General features: G+C 38.0%; 1 non-coding gene and 1 pseudogene across 1 annotated transcript; one reads left to right on the top strand and one right to left on the bottom strand.

Annotated features, from left to right (window-relative positions):
* The first annotated feature begins 1,344 nt into the window (after positions 1-1,344).
* On the top strand, positions 1,345-1,417 carry Trnad-auc (transfer RNA aspartic acid (anticodon AUC)). Its single transcript has one exon. It is a non-coding gene; the product is annotated as a tRNA-Asp (tRNA).
* A 17,930-nt stretch (positions 1,418-19,347) lies between these two features.
* Positions 19,348-20,470, bottom strand: LOC143640724 (dolichyl pyrophosphate Glc1Man9GlcNAc2 alpha-1,3-glucosyltransferase-like; annotated as a pseudogene).
* Between the last annotated feature and the right edge of the window lie 530 nt (positions 20,471-21,000).

Below are 21,000 nucleotides of genomic sequence, written 5' to 3'. Positions count from 1 at the left end.
GAGGTACAAAGAATGAGATAATAGGACTGAGGATGCAGCTCAGTGGTAGTGTGCTTGTCTAGTGTGCATGAGGCCCCCAGGGAGGAGGATGGAAAGCATGAGATAATAAATATTCAGCTCAAGAAAGAAATCATTACAAACACGGCTGGAGCTTTCCATGTGTTCCTAAGGATACATTTTCCTCTTCTCCAGGGTAACCACTTTATGCATTAAGATTGATATTTTCCTGGTTGCTAAATGCTTCGTCAGAGAAATGTACCATAAGCTATTTACCCAATTTTTTTATAGTCAGGCATTAAGATGGTTTGGAGTTTTCCATTGTGATAGCCAACACTGCCATAAACATTGTATATACATTGTTGCACACACATATGTGATTTTTTTTTTAACTTGAAGACAAATTCCTAGAAATAAAAATGCTCTGGTCCCATGGTTAGCACATTTTGCTGGAGGGCAATATTGCCTAGTTGCTTTCCAGGAAAGTTCTAACTAAGTGTACACCATCCCACCCTCAGCCAGGTTAGGAGGGAACTTGTCCAACAGCAGCTGCATGAGGAAGCCTGGGGAAGTGTCATAAAGTGTGCTTCTAATCCACCTTGTCAACAGGCAGACAGTATCTGCTCCTGGCCCTGTGCTTTCTGCCAGATACTGAGAATACAAAGGGCAGTAAGCCACGCCCTCTCCACTCAAATGGATCGAGCTGGGGATGGTGCTGCTGTGGGAACAGAATAGTGTGCAGTAGAGACACAGCCCAACAAAGCGCTTTGGAACACTACTTCTGGAGCAGGCCTTTACCTTGACAAACTGTTTCACTTCTCTGTGCCCCAGTTTCCTTATCTGTAAAAATAGGTGGCATGAGACTTGCCCAACTTGATCCATAAATCTGAGGTTCCAAATGTGCCATGCACAGAGCCAATCACTTGGAACATAATGTTCTTAACTACTGCTTTTGCATGAAGTCTTAGAAAAGCAGAAAAAGGAGGTCAGAGTAGCAGATCAAAGAGTCGAAATGAGTCAGGTAATCTGCCCAAGCTTATCTCAAAGAAGGGAAAAGAAACAAAGTGATTGTCAAAAGCTGGAGTAGTGTGGAGGACAGGGAGGGATAGAAAGTGACTGAATGATCGAGACAGAGCTATGGTTTTAAAGCAAAAATAAGTCTTTGAGTTCTATTGCACAGCAGGGTAACTATGGTTAATGATATAATATCAAATATTTCTAAATAGTGAGGAGTCTGAATGTTCTCACTACAAATAAATGATAAATATATGAGGTGATGGATGGGCCAAATACCCTGATTTGATTAGTACACAATGTGTATGTGCATCAAAACATCAGGATGGGTTTTGGGGTTGTAGCTCAGTGGTAGAGCACTTGCCTATCATGCATGAGGCCCTGGGTTCAATCCCCAGCACTCCAAAAAAGAATTAACAATGTACCCAATAAATATGTTAAATTATTATGCATCCCCTAAAAATAAAATTAAAAAAATAGAAACAAGGAAGGAAGACGGATAGGTGGGAGAACAACGATATTTGCGCTCATGGCACAGAAATTTAATTACCGTCCTAGGTAAGAAGGCCCAGTAAATGATCCATGCCAGCTTTCCTGTGTCTCTGCTGGTGTGTCACCCCCAAAAGAGATTACCAAAATGCTTCCTGACTGTGATCCACTCCACTTCCCCGAGGCAACATCTGAGCTGTACAAAAGGGCAGTTACTAAGTGGGCCTTGGCTACTACACAGAAGGGTGTGTTTTCTGTTGCCAGAATGGGAAATGCCTTCTATCCTCATACTTTCTTGTAAGTGTATTAGCACTTACAAGAAAGTACACTGTGGGGCAGACAGAGGTAGGAGGATTGGAAGTTTGAGGCTAGCCTTAACAACTTAGCAAGATCCTGTCTCAAAATAAAATATAAAAAGGGCTGGGGATGTGACTTTGTGGTAGAGTGCCCCAGGGTTTAATCCTCAATACCAAAAAAAAAAAAAAAGAAAGAAAAGAAAAAGCACACTGAAGAATAGTAAGTTGCAAAAGATAGGGTTGACACAGATACAGCATGCCATAGTTCATTAAGAAGTATTATTGAGAAGACAGGCATGGTGGCACATGCCTCTAATCACAGTTGCTCAGAAGGTAAGGCAGGAGGATTTCATGTTCAAAGGCAGCCTCAGCAAAACACAAGGCACTAAGCAACTCAGAGTGACCCTGTCTCTAAATAAAATACAAAATGGGGCTGGGGATGTAGCTCAGTAGTCAAGTGTCCCTGAGTTCAGTCCCTGGTACCCATCCTCCCAAAATAGAAGTATTACCAGGGTTTACTATGCACCAGGTCCTATTCTAAGTACAGGGGATAAAACAAGAATATGGTCCCTTGCTCTAAGCGAGTTTCCAATCAAGTAGCAGAGGCTGACTTGAGGTATGTTGCCTTCACATTTGACATTTTTCCCCCAAGGACTAGATATTTCTTGTCTAGTAAAAATATGTAATTTTTGTTTTTTAGAATCATGAATGAACCAGGTGTGATGGTGCACACCTAAAATCCCAGTGGCTTGAGAGGCTGAGGAAGGAGGATCATAAATTCAAAGGGATCTTCATCAATCTAGTGAGGCCCTAAGCAACTTAGCAAGACCCTGTCTCAGAAACAACAGCATCAAAAATGGGCTGGTATGTGGCTCTGTGGTTAAGCGCTGCTGGGTTCAATTCCTACCCACCCCACCCCACCCCCCCAAAATGAACCACCAATAGTGAGATCCACAACAGCCATAAAGACAGAAGCAGACAGACTAACAGAAACAGAAAAGTAACCAAATAAACAAGCTAAAAGAAAGGTGAGAAAGTGGCAGGCTGAAAGGGGAAACACAGACACTCCAATACCAGAATGAAACTGTTCTGCTTCATAATCTCATTTAATGATCTGTTGGAGACAGAGGTCAGCAAACTTTTTCTGTCCAGAGCCCAACAGTAAATATTGTAGGCTTGGCAGATCTTCAGGTCCCCACTACAACTACTCAGCTCTGCCATGGCAGCCTGAGAGCTGCCAGGGACAACACGGAGATGAAAAGGCAGGTGGTGTTACTACAGGACTTCACTGATGGATGGGGAAATTGGAATTTCACAACACATTTTCACCTGTCATGAGATATTATTCTTCATTTAATTTTTTTTCTTGACCATTTAAAAAAATAAAAATTATTCCCTATTCTTGGAGCACATTTGGCCCAGGGGTCATAGATTGCCAACCCTGACTGAAAAAAACTAAAGTTACATGTAAGTCCATTCATGGATATTCCCATCTTTTTTTTTTTTCTTTTTCCCCTAGTCCCCAGGATTGAACCCAGAGGCACTATATCATGGAGTTACATCCCCAGTTCTTTTTATCTTTTGTTTTGAGACAGGGTCTGGCTAAATTGTAGAGGCCGGTGATGAATTTGCAATCTTCCTGCCTCAGCCTTCTGAGTGGTTAGGATTACAGACATGAGCACCTGATCCAATATGCTTTTTTTAAATATGTTTGTAAAGGAGAGAGAGAGAGAGAGAGAGAGAGAGAGAGAGAGAGAGAGAGAGAGAATATGAATCTCTTTTTTTTTTGTAGATGGATAGAACAAAATGCCTTTATTTTTATGTGGTGCTGAGAATCGAACTCGAGTTCTGGCCCTTGCTAAGTGAGTGCTCTACCAGAGAGCCACAACCCCAGCCCCCAATATGCTTTTAACTAATCTCTGACTGGTGATGTTAAACTGGTTTCTAATTTCTCCCTATAACACGCAGTGCTGTGATGAATGTCCTTGTATGTGCAACTTTGCATCCTTGAATGCATAAATGAGTGTCTTCTATTTCCCAGTGTCAGTCCTCTCCCATGTCCCCAGCTCCAGAAAACATTAGATGGGAGGGCTTCCTGAGACAGTCCCGATGCAGTCCACATGCCAAGGCTCATAATGGCTCTTTTATTCACCACCCTAATAATTCTATTTTTAAAAGGCTGTCAAATTGCTTGACATGAGTTATTCCTTATGAACCGTGCTGCTTATTTTCAGTGATTCATCATCCTCAATATTTACCAAAAGGTTCTCAAGATGGCCTTTGCAGTTTCCCCAGGAGGCTGCTAGACTCACTGGAGAGCCATTTGGCAGGCCACCCTGCCTCGAAGAGAGACCCCTCCTCCCAGCGTTTTCAACAGGCTAACCAGCCCATTTTTGCATTAGATACTGAATTTGATGTAGGATTTCTTTCCCCTGCAGCTGGAACTCAGGTACTTGGATAGAGCTTGGGTACATTTGTAGTTTCCCCCCCCCCCTATGTATGCATGGCTATCTCTGACCTATTTTGTCCCCTTCACATTACTTCACATTTATTTTTAGATCATTTTTGCAAAAAGGAATGCATACTTATTGCAAGAAAAACAAAAATATTTACAAGCTAATTAAACCCCATAAAGTGAACAGTGAAAGAATTTTTTCCTATGCTCCACCACTAACCTTATAGCTGACCCAGTGCCAGCTATTTTTCAGACACACTGGGATTCTAACTGTAGAACTGCTTATCTGTGTGAATTTAGGCAAGTCACTGAACTTCTCTGAGCCTTAAGTTCTTCATCTGTAAAGTGAGAATCATGCTTATGAAGCATTTAACATTTAGTAGTACAGTTCCTAACCATGCTAAATGCTCAATAAACAATAGATGTTAGTACTATTATCAGGAACATTTCTTTTTTTAAAAAAAAGAAAGAGTGAGAGAGAGAGGGAGACAGAGAGAGAATTTTAATATTTATTTCTTAGTATTTGGCGGACACAACATCTTTGTCTGTATGTGGTGCTGAGAATCGAACCCGGGCCACACGCATGCCAGGCGAGTGTGCTACCGCTTGAACCACATCCCCAGTCCCAACAAGAACATTTCTTATCCTTTCTCTATTGTAAATATAGTCCTAATTTTAACATAATATATAAGATAAATGATATCATTCTATGCATAAGTTTGGTATTGTTTCAGTCAATCTATCTTCAATATCAATCTTATTCTTTGTAATGATTATAGAATGCCAAAGTACTAGTACCCTATTATTTATTTAATAATTCAACTATTGATGGTCATTCCAGTTTTCAATTCAGATTTTCAAGGCTGAAGAGAAAATCCTTGAACATTCAAGGCTGGGTATTTTGGGGATTATTTTCATAGTATGAATTCTCACAAATGGCATTGTTCAGTCAATGGGTATAGATGTTATGATTTTAATAGTTATGGCCCAATGGGGCTGGAGATATGGCTCAAATGGTAACACACTTGCCTGGCATCATGAGGCCCGGGTTCAATCCTCAGCACCACATACAAACAAAGATGTTGTGTCTGCCAAAAACTAAAAAATAAATATTAAAATTCTCTCTCTCTCTCTCTCTTCTCTCTCTCTCTCTCTCTCTCTCTCTCTCTCTCTCTCTCTCTCTCTCTCTCTCTTTAAAAAGTATTTAAAAAAATAGATATGGCCCAATGTAGGCATCTGCCCAGCTCTAAGAATATTTCTAGTTTTCTGCCTTCCGGAGCCTCATAGAGCTGCACCTCCTTGTCCCCTTGCCAGTAGAAAAGCCACAAAATTCAGTCAAAACATCATGTTTATGAGCTACGTGTACCTTTACCATTTTATTACCAATCTGAAGACTTCCCGCATCTCTTTCAGCTTCTACAACAGTGATCCTTGACATTAAATGGAGTGGCTTCTTAGCAGCCTGAGTTCTGTAGTGATTTCAATATGGACCAACACCTCAGCTGAGCTGCCACAAATACTGAATGAGGAAGAAACATGTTTTAAAGCCACTGTCATTGGGTCATTGTTGGTTACTGTGGCCTGAAGTGATGGATACTGCCAAATAGTTCTCCAGAAAAGTTTCTTCCAATTCACACTTCTGTTTTCTCACATACCTTTTGCAATTTTTTTTCTGAATTTTATAGATTTCTCTCTTCCATTAGACTTATTAGAGATGCTCAGAGAAAAAAGGTGTGTAATGTCTCTGCCACTTACCAAGGCTTTATTAATTTTATACTCCTTATTATCAAATCCCATTTTCTCAAAAATATTCCACCATGCTAATATGCAACTAAAAGCCTTTCTCATGATTTTTAAATCCTTGTCTTTTTTTTTCAACACCTCCTAATTCGCTTTCTGCTGGCCTCATCTTAGGCCCAATAGTCTTAACAAGCATATTGTAATCCTATTCACATTGCATATCACTATCTTGGGTTTTTTTTTTTTTTACCTCTCCAAATAAGCACTGTGCATTATATATAACTGTCTAGAATGTCCTTTTAAAAAATTCACATTGGGACTAGGGTCGTGGCTCAGTGGTAGAGCGCTTTGGTAGCATGTGAGAGATACTGGGTTCGATTCTCAGCACAACATTTAAATCAATAAAGTCTATTTTTAAAAATTCACATAAACAACTTCCTATCTTTCCCTTTATATTTTCTTTCTTTTAAAGCCATAGGGATTGAACAAAGGGCCTTCTAGTACTGAGCCAAGTCCTCAGCCATTTTTATTTTTTCTTTTGCAACAGGGTCACCCTAAGTTGCTGAGTCTGGCCTCAAAGTTGCAATCCTCTCTCCTTGGCCTCCCGAGTGACTGTAACTACAGGTATGATCTATGGTACCCAGTCTTCTACCTTTATTCAACAAGAGGAAACAAGGATGGACATTCATCCCAGCTCTAATCACTTTTTTTAAAATTTGTTCTTTTTAGTTATACCTGAGAGTAGAGTGTATTTTAGAATATTTTATTCACTTGGAGTACAACTTCCTGTTTTTCTGGTTGTACATGATATGAGTTTTCTGTGGTCTTGTATTCATATATGAACATTCATATATAAACACAGAAAAGTCCTGTTCATTCCATTGTCTTTCCTATTACCATCTCCCCTCTCTTCCCTTCATTCGTCTTTGTCTAACACAAAGTACTTCTACCCTCCCTACTGCTCTGCCCTTATTGTGAGTTAGCATCCACGTGGAACAAGCATTTCATAACCCAGATCTAATATTGCTGAGAAGGGAATTTGAGAATCAACCTAGCCATTCTTTGAAGATCAACTCAAGTGTCACCTTTTTTATGGAGTTATTCTTTGTCATTCTTAGCTTAAGTAACAGTTCCCTCTTCTAAAGTCCCATGTATTTTTCTTTTTAACAACAATTGCTTTAGTGAATTGCAGAGAGAGGGGCTGCCTTGTGAACTCACTCTTCTGTTTTGCAATCACATTGTTGGTTTACACGGAACACATTTTTCTGTTCTCGAATCATCAGTTACATCATTGGGTAGCAGCTCCCCCTTGGAGTCAATAAGGGCGTGTGATCAGAGCACTAGTATATAAAACAAGACCTTCCCAAGAAGGATTTGGAAAAGCCTAGAAGCCTTAAAGTAGCTCAAATTCTCAAACCCCAAGTGCATTCTTGTATTTTTTTTTCTATAAGTAATGATTTTCCTACTGACAAAACTCAGGACAAAGCGATTTATGATGACCTTTGGTATCTGAATAGTCTCTCTGGTGGGATGTCTCTGGCTTGGAAGGATCTAGCAGGACAATGTGAACTAACTGGAACAAGCTTGAGTACAACTAGTAATTTTTTTCTGTCTTTTCTTTTTTTTTTTTTTCAGACTGTTTGTTCCAAGAGGGAATATAATAGTTGTTCATTTATTGTTGAATACATACTTGGAGGTAAATCTGTTTAAACTACCTCTTCCTTCTCTTGGGTCAATAAAGTCGGGCAACAAAAGCAAGTCCAGCATCATATACTATCACACAAAAAAAATTTATTGAAAAAGCAAAAAAAAAAAAAAAAAAAAAAGGTACAAAAACCGTAACATGACCTCCAAACTCAACCTCAGCTCACCTTAGCTATCTGATTTTTTGTGTGCTCTGACAATTTTGCAGAAAACTTTCCCTTGAGATGGACACACCCATATTGTTTTAAACACTGAACCACATACCCAGCCCTATTTTTTATTTTATTTACAGACAGGGTCTCTCTGAGTTGCTTAGCACCTCGCCGTTGCTGAGGCTGGCTTTGAACTTGAGATCCTCCTGTCTCAGCCTTCCAAGCTGCTGGTATTACAGATGTGCACCACTGCACCCAGTTCACACCCATATTCTTATTTATTTATTTATTTATTTATTTATTTATTTATTTATTTTTAGTTGTAGATGGATGGCATGCCTTTATTTTATTATTATTTTTCTAATGTGGTGCTAAGGATAGAACTCAGGGCCTCACACATGCTAGGCAAGTGCTCTACCACTGAGCCACAATCCCAGCCTACATTCTCAAGGCACAATTCAGTGAACCTCAGAACCAGCATCAGGTAACCAGAATCATGTGTTTGTGAACAGAGGTAGGACCAGTTTAGAATCAAGCCTCAAGCACCATTTTGAACATCAGAGACTAAAAAGCACACTCAAGTTTTGTGTCCTGTTCATGCAAGATTGAGAAATGTCTCTAATATATTTTAACCAATCTACATATTCTGAAAACCTACCACTTTACAGTTGAAAGCACACTTCTAATATTTATTATACTAATTAACATGACCTTGGGTACTGGATAAGCATGAATAGAGCTTGGCTGTCTTTCAAACAAACAGGTCCAAATGTCCATCTCTGGAACATATTCCCAATCAGTCTGTCGGGCACTAGGTGTAGCTTAAAAATGATCAATTGCTAATTTATACCACCATTCCCACCACTGGAATAATTTAAAATCAGTTACAATCATCAAGACACAGGTGTTGCTCACAGAAGATTCTATAGCACAAAAATTAGGGTAACAAATATAGCTTTGGAAATCTGGGGTGGCAGCAAACAATAAGCTCCATAGGGATCTGTCTGTGTATTTCCAGTCACATTAACTTCTGTGAAAATGTGATAAAATGGAAAATTTGACCCACCAAGAAGACATCTATCCTGGTACAGTGGGAACAGCTGTCAGGTAAGGCTCAGCATTCCTAATCTATCAGAAAGATAGAAGTCTCACCCCAATGCTCCTATACCAGTCTTGGAATGCTTCCAATACATTGTTTTATTCCTTTTATTAATAAGATTTTCTTCTTGCTAGGTGTTGTGGCACAGGCCAATAATCCCAGCAGCTTGGGAGGCTGAGGCAGGAGGATCGAGAGTTCAAAGCCAGCCTCAGCAGTTTAGCAAGGCTCTAAGCAAATCAGTGAGACCCCCTCTCTAATCAAAATACAAAAAAAGGACTGAGGATGTGGCTCAGTGGTCAAGTGCCCCTGGGTCCAATTCCTGATACTAAAAGAAAAAAAAAATCTTCTTTAGAGCAGTTTTTGATTTGTGAAGCAGAAGGTACAGAGGTTTCCCAAACATCCTTTTTCTTCATGTGAAGAGCCTCCCTCATTATCGAATCCCCCACCCGAGGGGTCCATTAGTTGCAAGTAATGAGCCTGCAGTGACATGCCATTATCACCCAAAGTCCATAGTTGACATTAGGGGATACTCTTGATTTTGTACCTTCTATACATTTGGACAGCTTTGTAATAACATGATTCCAACATGATCATTTCACACAGAGGAGTTTCATTGCCCTAAAAATCTTCTTTGCTCTGCCCACTCATCCCTCCCTGCAACCATTAGTAACCATTGATCTTGTTATTGTCATCCTTGACCAGTATCAAAGGTCCTAATAATTAGCATAATAAATATTAGAAGTGGGTTTTCATTGGTAAAATGTCTAGTGTTCAAGAGATGTAGGCTGTGGCTGGGAATGTTGGTGCACAATAATAATCCCAGTGACTCCAGAGGCTGAGGCAGGAGGATCCATGAATTCAAAGCCAGCCTCAGCAATTTCTTTTTTTTTTCTATTTTAATTTTTTATTAAAATTTGCAGTTTTATACACGCACACACACACACACACACATATATATATATATATATATATATATATATATATATATATATATATATACTATAGATGGACAAAATGCTTTTTATTTTATTTTTATGTGGTGCTGAGGATCGAACCCAGTGCCTTCCATGTGTGAGATGAGCATTGTTCCACTGAGCCACAACCACAGCCCTGCAGAGTTTATTTATATATATTATTTGCAAAAATTTTCATTTTTTAAATTAATTAGTTTATTCTTAATTTTTTCATGTGACAACAGAATGCATTTCAATTCTTAGTACACATATAGAGCACAGTTTTTCCAGGCTCAACAATTTAGCAAGACGCTAAGCAAATTAACAAGACCCTGTATCAAAATTTTAAAAAAAATGGCTGGAGATGTGGCTCAGTGGTTACGAATCCCTGATTTCAATTTCTGATACCAAAAGGAAAAAAAAAAAAAAAAACAGATGTAGATTGGCTGAAAATATTTTAGGACACATTTATTTAAAATCTTTATGGATAAAACTGGATTTTAGTTGTAGATGGACACAATACCTCTTTATTTTATTTCTTTTTTATATGTGGTGCTTAGGGTCAAACCCAGTGCCTTACATATACTAGGCAAGTATCTTTCCACTGAGCCACAACCCCAGTCCCTTTTAGATACATTTCTCAACATTGCAAGATTAGGATGTAAAACTCCGAGTATGTTCCTCAGTCTTAGTGTTAACTTTTCAAGAATGACTTACAGTTGGAATCCTACAGTAGTAGTAAACTTTCCAGATGGGCTTATTCCTTCTGTATTATTTTAAAGAAGACTATAAAGGAAGTGAGAAATTTTCTTGGATGCTTACTAAATTGCTCCTACAAGCCCCCAGTCTGCATCTCTCTTCCTTAGTGTATAGGTGGAGGTGATGCAGATTTAGACGTGGATCTGACCATTTTGACTCTCCCCCATCTCTTCCTCATTATCACTCCCCTGTGTACGGCCATGGCATTTTGCACAACATCTTACTGTGTCCCCATTATTTCTCTACCAAGCCAAGGGTCAGCATTTAAAGGTACAAATGATGGTACTTGGCCTTCTATTATTTCTTCAGTATTTACATAATGCCTCTTAAGTGTTTTATAATTGTGTTTTGGGTCAGTGTTAATTGAAAAAATATTTTGGATGATGTGGCTCAAAATATGTATCTTCTTGTACAATAATTCTTATGGAAATAATTTCCCATTATAAGTTCTATGAGTTGCATTTTTTTTCTCCCTGGGAAATAGCTTTGACATATGATATAAACCCCTCATGTTTTCAGGTAAATTTCGTCTCCACATTAGATACTCTGAGGGCAGAATCTGCATCTCTTTAATCTCTGAAGGTCCAGTATTTAGTTTAGAGCAGAGGAAAATAACAGGACTTCAGCAAGCATTTCTTCAGCAGGTGGATGGAAACTTGGGTGCCCATGAGCAACTGGTGACTGTTTGAGCTTGATTTCACTGTGCTTCTGGCAGTATTAAGACCTACTTTGTTCTGAAATTCTGTTAAAACTTCAATGTATTTAATTGCATCCTAAGCAAATATAAAAGAAGTTTAGAGTCTAACTTATTTTATTTTCCCCTGGAACTAATTCTACATTTTTACAGGAGGATAATAGGCATGGCGCCAACTCTGCAGAATTTTTGCCTAAAATTAAATCAGTAGCTGCCATTTTTTAAAAGACTAAATTGTGGGGATAGTGGTAGCTAAGCAATTTTTGATCAAGAAGAAACCTTGAAGATTATTCAATAATATTGGTTTGTGTTTACTGTAGACTTAACATGTGCAAGGCTTGGTGCCAAGTACCTTACAAGCATGATCTCATTTAATCCTTTTCCCTATTTGCCTCAGGATGGTTTGGCACAGCACTGTTACTAATCTTGTCTTTATTGAAAAATGTGGATAGTTTTTTCATCGTGAATTTTTTTTGCATTAATTTTGACTTTTTAAAAATATAGTATTAAAATATTATTTATCTTGATTGCTGAGCTTTGGTGCACTTGCCTTCATTTTGTGCCCTATTCCCAGCAGCCATCTTAGGAGGTGGGGGACTTTTGTTTTTTTCCCTTTAGAACTAATAAAACTGAGGGACAGAGTGGTTGCATTTGCCTGAGGTTTACAGGTGCCAATAATATTGGAGTAAAAAAAAATCAGAATCCCCATGACCTGGCGTATCATCCCCTAGCACATATTTTCACAGATGAGGGAACTCAGAAGCAGAAGTTCTGGAGGATTTTCAGAGTAACTCAACAGCTTTTGGGCAGAACCATACAAAAGCCCAGGATTCCTCACCTGTTACTACAATGTAGCAAAAGGAGCCATGTATTGTGAATGTGTCATCCTGATTTTCCAGGCTGCACCAGGCTAAAGAATTCATTATTTCCATAATTGTATTAATCATCTTCTAGGAGCAGGATACTATGTACCAACTGCTTGCTGATCAACTTCTTGGCAAAGAGGCTTGGGGAAAGGTTGTCTTGGAAATCACTCCATTCTTCATTCACTGTCTTAGGCAGAAATACACAGCAGAACATGATTCTAGGATGTTCACTGAATAAAAGGAGGATACAGATATAAAAGATGATAAGCTCACCTGTAACAAGTGCTCAAAAGTTACAAATCCCCTGTTGCAGATTGTGAATGCTGAGTAGCTTCAGTTTAGCAAAACAGTACTATGTGCTGTTGGAAGAGAATTCATAAAAAATATAAAGTAATGGGCTGAGACTATGGCTCTGTGGTAGTGCGCTTGCATGTGTGAGGCACCCAGTTCGATTCTTAGCACCAGATATAAATAAATAAAATAAAGACCTATCAACACCACTAAAAAATATTTTTAAAAAATGTAAAGTAAGCTCCCTTTCTTTCAGGCATTTATATTCCACTTAAAGAAAAAGTTTATACACATTTCACATGTCCAGCACTTACCCAACACCCTACTTTGGCAGGTGACCCTTTTAGAATTCTCATAGTATACAGATTTTTCTGTTGTATCATTCATTTCTTCATTCCTGAAAAATGTGTTGCCTGCCTACCATGCACCAGGCATTTTTCCAGGTGCTGGAGAGTTATGTGTGTAAAAGGTGGAGCTAATATAAACAAAGAAAAAACTTCATAACAAAAAAAGACCTAAGACAGGTTTGTTATCAAAAAGATTGGTCTTTAGCCAGGCACAGTGGTGCACGCCTGTAATCCTAGCGGCTCAGACAGGAAGACTGTGAGTTCCAAGCCAACCTCAGCAAAAGCAAGGCCCTAAGCAACTAAGTGTGACCTGTCTCTAAATAAAATACGAAATAGGGCTCGGAATGTGGCTCAGTGGTCAAGTGCCCCTGAGTTCAATCCCCGTACCCAAAAACAAAAAAACAAATGCTTTTTCTTTGTGCCTGATGCCAAACCAATAATAAGTACACCGTTTTGAGAAAAAAAGGAAAAATAAGTTTTATTGCTTTGTTAGCAAAGAAAAAACACAGAGGACTGATCCTTGTCCCAGAGTCTGAGATTCTGCCTATCATGGGGAACAGAGGGGTTTTAAGAGATGAATCAAAGGCTACACTCCCCATGTTCTCTGTCATAGTAGTAATTCACTTGTTAATTTGGGAGACAGTCATTTCTGAGATTTTCTGGTGCCATCCCCATGTCTGAATTACTTCATTCCCATGGTGAGTCTGCAAGCAGGAAACTCTGCCTAGGATGGAGAAGAAAGGTAATCCTTTTTTCCCAAGATGGGGGAAGAGGAAGTAAAGAGAAAGAAACAGGTCCATTTTTAAAATAAGTCACAGTGGCAGAGCAGGAAGGGCAATATTCAAAGCGCAATGTGGACCACTGTTACAGGGTGACTGGATGATGTACAGAGGAAGGTTTCTCTGAGGAACTGACGTTCAATCTGAGATGCGAATAAGAAAGATCCATTAGAGATGATGTGGAGTCAGACATGGTGGATTTCGCCTGTCATCCAGAACCTCGGGAGGCTGAGAGGAGGACTGCATGTCAAGGCCAGCCTCAGTAACTCAGTGAGGCCAATATTTTTTACTATATTGGTCTTAAGCCTTTCTATAAGAACTTTAGAATAAGTTTTTTAACTTCCACAAAATAATTTTTGTTTGGTGTCTTCACTGAATTCTATTGAATGTATAGATCATTTTGAAGAGAAATGACCTCTTGACAACATTGGTTTTTCTCATCTATGAGCATGAAACATCTTTTAATTTGTTTAAATCATCTTTGACTTTTTTTCAATCGAATTTTTAAATTTTCCTCAAATAGACTCTGACCATATTTTACCAGATTATGTCAAAGTATTCATTTTCTTGATACTAATGCAAATAGTATTGTATTTTTAACTTCAAATTCCCATTGTTCATTGAAGGTATATAGGAAAGGAGTTGACTTTGTATAGAAACTTTATATCATGGAACATTGTATAATCATTTCTTAATTATAGAAGTTTTTCTGCTTGAATCTTTGAGATTTTCTACATAAAAAATCAAATAATCTGTGAATAAAAGCATTTAATTTCTTTATTCCAAACTTGTATACATTTTTTTTTATTTTTGTTGTTTTACTGCATTAGCTAAGAATCCAGGAACAGTAAAATGGGGTATTCCTGCCATCCTCCTGATCTTAGGAGCAATCATTCAGTTGTTCACATTATGTATTACATTGCTGTTGGGTTTCTTATTTTTTTTGATAGATTTTTAAATCTAATTGAGGAATTTCCATTGTATTTCTAGTTTCCTGAAAGTTTAGTCATGAATGAGCATTGAAGTCTGTCAGATGCATTTTCTGGACCTTTTTATATGATCAAATAAATTTTCTTCTTTAGTCTGATTGATGAGTTAATTACTTTAACTATATTTTGAATGTAAAGCTAGTCTTGCACACCTGGAGTAAATATCAGTTGGTCTTGGTGAAGAATTGTTATTATTTATTGCTAGAATCTGTTTGCCAATACTTTTTAGAGGATTTTTTAAAAAATCTTATGTTCCTGAAAGATATTGGTGAGCATGTATTTTTTCTATTTTTGCCTTTATCTTGTTTTGGTATTTAGCCCCATGGAATAATTTGGGGAATGTTCTATGTTCTTCCATTTTCTGGAAGAGATTAAAAGTTATTGTCATCATTCCTTCCTTAAATTTTTGGTATAATTTAACAGTGAAATTATCTGCACCTTTATTTTTTCCATTGGAAGGCTGTTGATTATTCACCCTTTTTTTTTTTTTTTTTTAGATATAAACCAAACCGACTTAACATTATCTATTTCTGCTTTTGTGAATGCTGTGGACTGAGTTAGTATCCCTTTAAAATATATTAGTTGAAACATTGTCTCCTATGTGATGATATTAGGAGGTAGGGACTTTGAAAGGCAGTTAATTTGTGAGGGTGGAACCTCATGAGTGGGATTAGTGCATTGATAAGAGAAGCCACAGGGATCCTCACCCCTTCTGCCATGTGAGAACACATTCATCCATATTGCAGGAAGTGGATCCTCATCATACACTTAAACTGCTGATGGCTTGCATTGATTTTGTACCCACTCATTCTCTAGTAAGGTGAGAAATAAGTTTCTGGTCAATTCAAAATAACATCAATCCACCCGGTTTGTGTTTTTCTGTCACATAGCTTCATGAATATATGAAGACACTGCGTTTTGGTATTTTGTGTCTTTCAAGGAATCAGTGCATTTTAAAATTCATAAGCATACATAATTTTCATAATATTTTTGATAACTTTTAAATGTCCATGACAGCAGTGGTGATGAACTTCTTTTATTTCTGACATTAGTAGTTTTAAAATATTTTATGTCTGTTTCCTCTCCTCTGATCTTTCCTTCGCCTATACCTTTTTTTTTTCTTGTCTCTTTGCTGTTTTCCCTTCTCTTTCAGTTACCTTGGCTTGGGTTTTATCAATTTTATTGGTCTTTTCAAAAAATGAACTTTTAATTTTGTTGACCTTTTGATATTGATTTCCCTTTAAAATTTTCATTGATTCTTGTTCTAATTTTTGTTTCTTTTTTTCTGCTTTATTTAGGCTCTTTCTCTATTTTCTTAAGATGGATGCTTAAATTATTAGTGTTATATTTTTCCAGTGCTAAACTCTTACTTCTAAGTACTGTTTTCTCTACATCCCTCAAATTTTGATCAAAAGTTTTAATTTTCAAAATGCTTTCTAATTTCTCTTGAGACCTTTGCTTATGTGTTATTTTGAAGTCTATGGTTTGATCTTCAATATTTTGGGAATTTTGGTGTATTATTCTGATATAGTTTTCTACTTTGCTCTGTTGTTGTCCAAGAATGTGTTTTGTGTGATCATTATTCTTTTAATTTGTTCAGTTGTGTTTTATATCCTAGCATGCGATCCATCTTGGTTGGAGTTTTATGTGAGCTTGAGAAAAATGTCAATTGTGCTATTGTTGGATGAAGTATTCTATAAATGTCAGTTATTTCCAGTTAATGAGCAAGCATCACTCATCATACTTGGCCTCTTTAGACTGAAATATATGGAAATGTTATTCTCTTGAGAATGGGAAACATAGAATAAACTAGCCAGAAAAGTAGGTGTGTACCTCTCCCTCCCTAGCATTGCTAGCAGCCAATCAGGTTTAAGATTTACTGTCCCTGCCTGCACTTCCCTGAATTACCACCAGAGCAGCCTGTACATGGGGTTCTGCAGGTGTGTGGGGCAAGGAGTGCAAAATGGCAGATGAGTAAATGTGTCTGAAAGTTCCACCATTGCCCCACGTCAGAGAGGAGAGAATAGGTGGGGAGCATGTGTGCCAAGAGACCTCTGCATCGAGTGAGATATTGGATGTGGGATGGAGAAAGCTCAGATAATGTGGACGTGAACCCTGTTCCTGAAACGTAGCTCAGGATGCTCACTCTTTTGAAATTGCAGACCTGCAGCACAGTAGTGGTGGGGGTACTTGTAAGTACAGCAGATTTTTTAAACTCATATTGAAAACTTAGAAATTGTGTTGTTATTGTTAATAAATATTGACAAATGTAATCAGTGGTCTGTTTCTGAAAATGAAGCTTTAAAAGTATCTTCAAATCCCACCACTAAAATTGTTTTTCCTCTTGTTGCATCTAAAGTATAAGAAGCATGTTTTGACTTTTGTGAATCTAAATGTAGGCTGCTGTTTTGTATATTCTTTGAGTAAGTGAAAGTTCTAGTGAAACCTCAGATTAGCGCTAGAATATTGACAGGTGAGATGAGGTGAGTGCACATAATAGGAACTTGCAACTTATGCCATTTCATTACAAGTGTGTTTCATAGGAACTATGTAAGAAAAAGTAATAGAGGTTGAACTGGCTCTGTCCTGCATAGTGTAGATCCTTGCAGTTGCTACTCTACAGAGTAGAGTGGACCAGAGAACTCTGGCACTGCACTGGCAGGCACAGCATCAGATACAAGAATAAATCTGGATTTTTCTGGCATATTATGTGAGACTTCCAGCTTCTCTCCCTAGCGGGCTTTTGCTTAGTTGAAAAATGGTTTGTCATTCGGGTTGTTTTAAATGTTTAAATGCTTGTATTTTGTGAATTGTTCTGTTTCTGATTTTTGTGGGTTCAGGGTAGTCATGTTGATTTCTCTGCTCTGCATTAACCCTATGATATGCTAGCCAAATGCTTTCAGCAGACCTCAAGGCATTTTAATCTGACAAAAAAAAAAGGTTTAAAAATCTGGATCACAGGCCTTTTTTTTTTCTTGAGGAATTTTTAAAACTTTCCTCATGTCTCTCACTCTCTCCATTCCTCATTAAGTTTTTTTTAATTAGTTGTGACTGGGCATTGTGGTGCATTCCTGTAATCCTAATGGCTCAGGAGGCTGAGTCAGGAGGATCATGAATTCAAAGCCAGCCTTAGCAACAGTGAAGCACTTAGCAACTCAGTGAGACACTGTCTCTAAATAAAATAAAAAGTAGGGCTGGGGATATGGCTCAATGGTTGAGTGTCCCTAAGTTCAATCCCTAGTACCATCACCCCCTCAAAAAAAAAAAAAAAGAAAGAAAGAAAGAAAGAAAAAAAGAAAGAAAGCACATTGTGGGCAGGAGGACAAATTAATGTGATTTTCAAGAAAGTCACTTTGCTGCCATGTATTCAGATTAAGTTTTGTCATCATGGGAAAGTTTAGCCTGAAAAGAAAGGCATTGCAAAGTTACTCTTCCATCTTTCATCCCTCTGTGCCAAATGGCTTAATGATTTTATTTCACTCATTTAAGACCATAGTGTATGTGAGTCCCTGAAACAAATTAACATGCAAATACTGACTTGCATTTCAGACACAATTTTAACTTAGCTTTGTGTAACCACCTCCACAAATTAATTAAAATGGAACATTTACATAAAACCTAATCATTAAGTCCTGTAAGAAAACATTGTTATTTTGCTAAGAGATTTAAAAATAACTAGACTAATTAATTTGCTTGTAGAAATGAATTATCAGATAATTCCACACACAGTCACTGAAGTACAATTAAAAAGTAAGTCACCGAATGGCACTATTACCTGAAGTAAATGTGGCTTCAGAAAACTTTGCCATGAGAGGAGCAGACAGCTTTGCTCCCTTTCCTGTTTCCTTAGTTTTAATTGCATAATATTGATGTTGTTAACAGTTTTATTCTTTGTTTTCCATTGGTATTGCATTCCCAGGAACCCAAGGCGGTGCTCCTTCTGACACTGAGCATTCTTGCTAAAGAGTCACATGTGCAGGTGCTCCGTGGGGAGGGGCAGTACACTTGCCTGCAGTGAATGTGTTCCTACTCTCAGCTTTCTGTGTCTCTCTGGATGACTGTGTAAATTTCAGTGCTAGCTTTTTCATGTATCACCTCTTTTTTAATTTGTTGTATTTAGTACTCGAATTAATGTTAAAAAAAATAAATTGACATTGCCATGAACATTTTAGATAATAAGGTCAATCTCCATAGGGAAGAGATGGCTATTGATGGTTCTTCAAATGTCAAGATTATATTTAAATGGCTTGTGGCTTCAAAGCTTCACAGAGACTAGAAAAATTACAGTGTATTGTGCAGTGGGCATCACACATGCTTGGTTCATACTTTATATTTCAGTGTTGACTGGTCCTCCTACCAGCAAGACAAAGGAGCAATGAATAGAGGAACTGCTTGGAAGTAGGCAAAGCAATTATTCCATGGGAAATTAATCTGAACTTGAAGAAAGTTGCTTGTGGCATGAGCCATTCATTTTAGTAGATCTGTTTAGAGAATCATTCTTTCATCATTGGCCTTGTCGAGCCTAACAACATGACTGTTACCATGGTAAGGAGCGACTGCCCTCCATAAGCAGTGAAATTCATCTGAAAAAAAATCTCCTCTTCCTCTGTTAAAATTGTCTGAGATCATTCAGACTGCTATGTTTTCTGAAAGCTAACAGAGTCTGATTAACCGCATAATTATTTGTAGACTATGTCAACCATTGTCAGGATATAAAAGATAATTAGACTCCTCTACTGAAGGAGAATAGTAACATGAGTAAGATTTTAATGGGAAGTTCTGAGGCAGTGAAGAGCAGAGGAAAGAGAGAATAATGTACTGTTGTGGTCAGAATCATAAAAATTGAAGCATCTCCTGCTTTTTCCACAGACAAAAGGATAATTGGAAGAATTTCGAGGAGTATGGCTACTTGCCATTGAGGCCTTAGGCATCTTGTTGGGATCAAGAAGTTTCAATTCCACACCAATGACAGACAGAACTTTGTCCAAAGCATTGCATAGGGCCCAGAAGTTTGAAGCCCAGTATGCATGGCAGAGGCCACTCTAGAAAAGAAAGAGTTGGAAAAAGACTTGAGGCAGCTTGTTTAAGGCTAGAAAAGGACCCAGTGAAAAAGCAGAAACTAGGAAAGCAATGAGGCCCAGCAAAATAACACGGACAAAGCTAAAACTGTTCCATCAGATAGACCCATCTGGTTTATTTGCAGCGAAACAGTAAGAGCATAGCAGGTATATACTGTAAGCTGGTGCTACATAGATGTAGATGTGCTTGAAATGTAGGAGAATGGCAAAGAAAAATGCTCCTTCCACATGCCTTTTCTGAAATAACCGTGCAAATGGAGAGCAACATTAATCAAAATAGAAATCCATTATACTGGAAATGAATATCTGTAATACCAGTGGCTGAGGCAGGAGAACTGCAACTCTGAGGTCAGGCTGGGCAACTTAATTAATCAAGATAGCTGGATGTAGTGAAATAATTTAATCTCATAGACAGCATACACAAAGAGTGCATCTGTAAAGATGACAGAAAATCTCTGAAAAAATAAGGTTCTTAAACTGCAGTAGTCCATATTATGAACATAATGCATCACTTGATCAAAATATTTGGCAACAAGTGACAGGACATATTCAAACCACACAAAAAAGCGGGGTAAGCCAAGGTCCACTCTGAAGTTGCCTCATAATACCAATGTGATACTGGCAAACTGTGATAACAAGCCAGTTGTGGTGTACTTCAAAATCTTTAGAATGGTAGGTGGAAATGAGAAGGCATTTGAGGAGAGTCACCCGGATCGCCAAAGCAGAAAACCAATTGCCACTACCCGTTAGGGTTGTGAGCGCCACCATTGCTGCAGCACCGCGCACTTTCCATGTATAAGTTATTCTTACCTGAGAACACAATCAAACCTAAATACTTTGTATAAATAACAGACATGCAGAATGGAGGCTCTTAACAGTTTTCCATTTCTAGGAATTTAACGTCTTGAGCATTTATTAAAAAAAATATTTAATAGTGTCTTTGTCAAACTCTCCAAGAGTTTTCTCTCAATTGTCAAGTCATTTAGTGGACATGGATTGTTTGTCCTTATTTGATAAATGCTGTCCACACTCTTTATTGCAAAAGGAACATGTTCAATCTCAAGTAAGGCTCTGAGTGCTAAGAGGGTCAATATAGTCTATAAAGCCTTGAATAACAGGGACTAAATTTTGCTGATATTTTAACTGAGTCAGGCTCCTTTTTCCTCAGTAACATGCTTGTTGTTTGCCTATAGTGAGTCTGATCTGTATCAACCTGGTGTGTATAGGAAGGCTCCCTGTGAATAGGAAACCATGCATTGATGTAGGCATGGGGTAATAGCCTTGGAAACAGTGATCAG

The sequence above is a fragment of the Callospermophilus lateralis genome, unplaced genomic scaffold, assembly GCF_048772815.1.
Source record: "Callospermophilus lateralis isolate mCalLat2 unplaced genomic scaffold, mCalLat2.hap1 Scaffold_60, whole genome shotgun sequence".
Lineage (NCBI taxonomy): Eukaryota > Metazoa > Chordata > Mammalia > Rodentia > Sciuridae > Callospermophilus > Callospermophilus lateralis.
The sequence above is the reverse complement of the archived record's forward strand: the minus strand, read 5'-3'. Positions and strand labels throughout refer to the sequence as shown.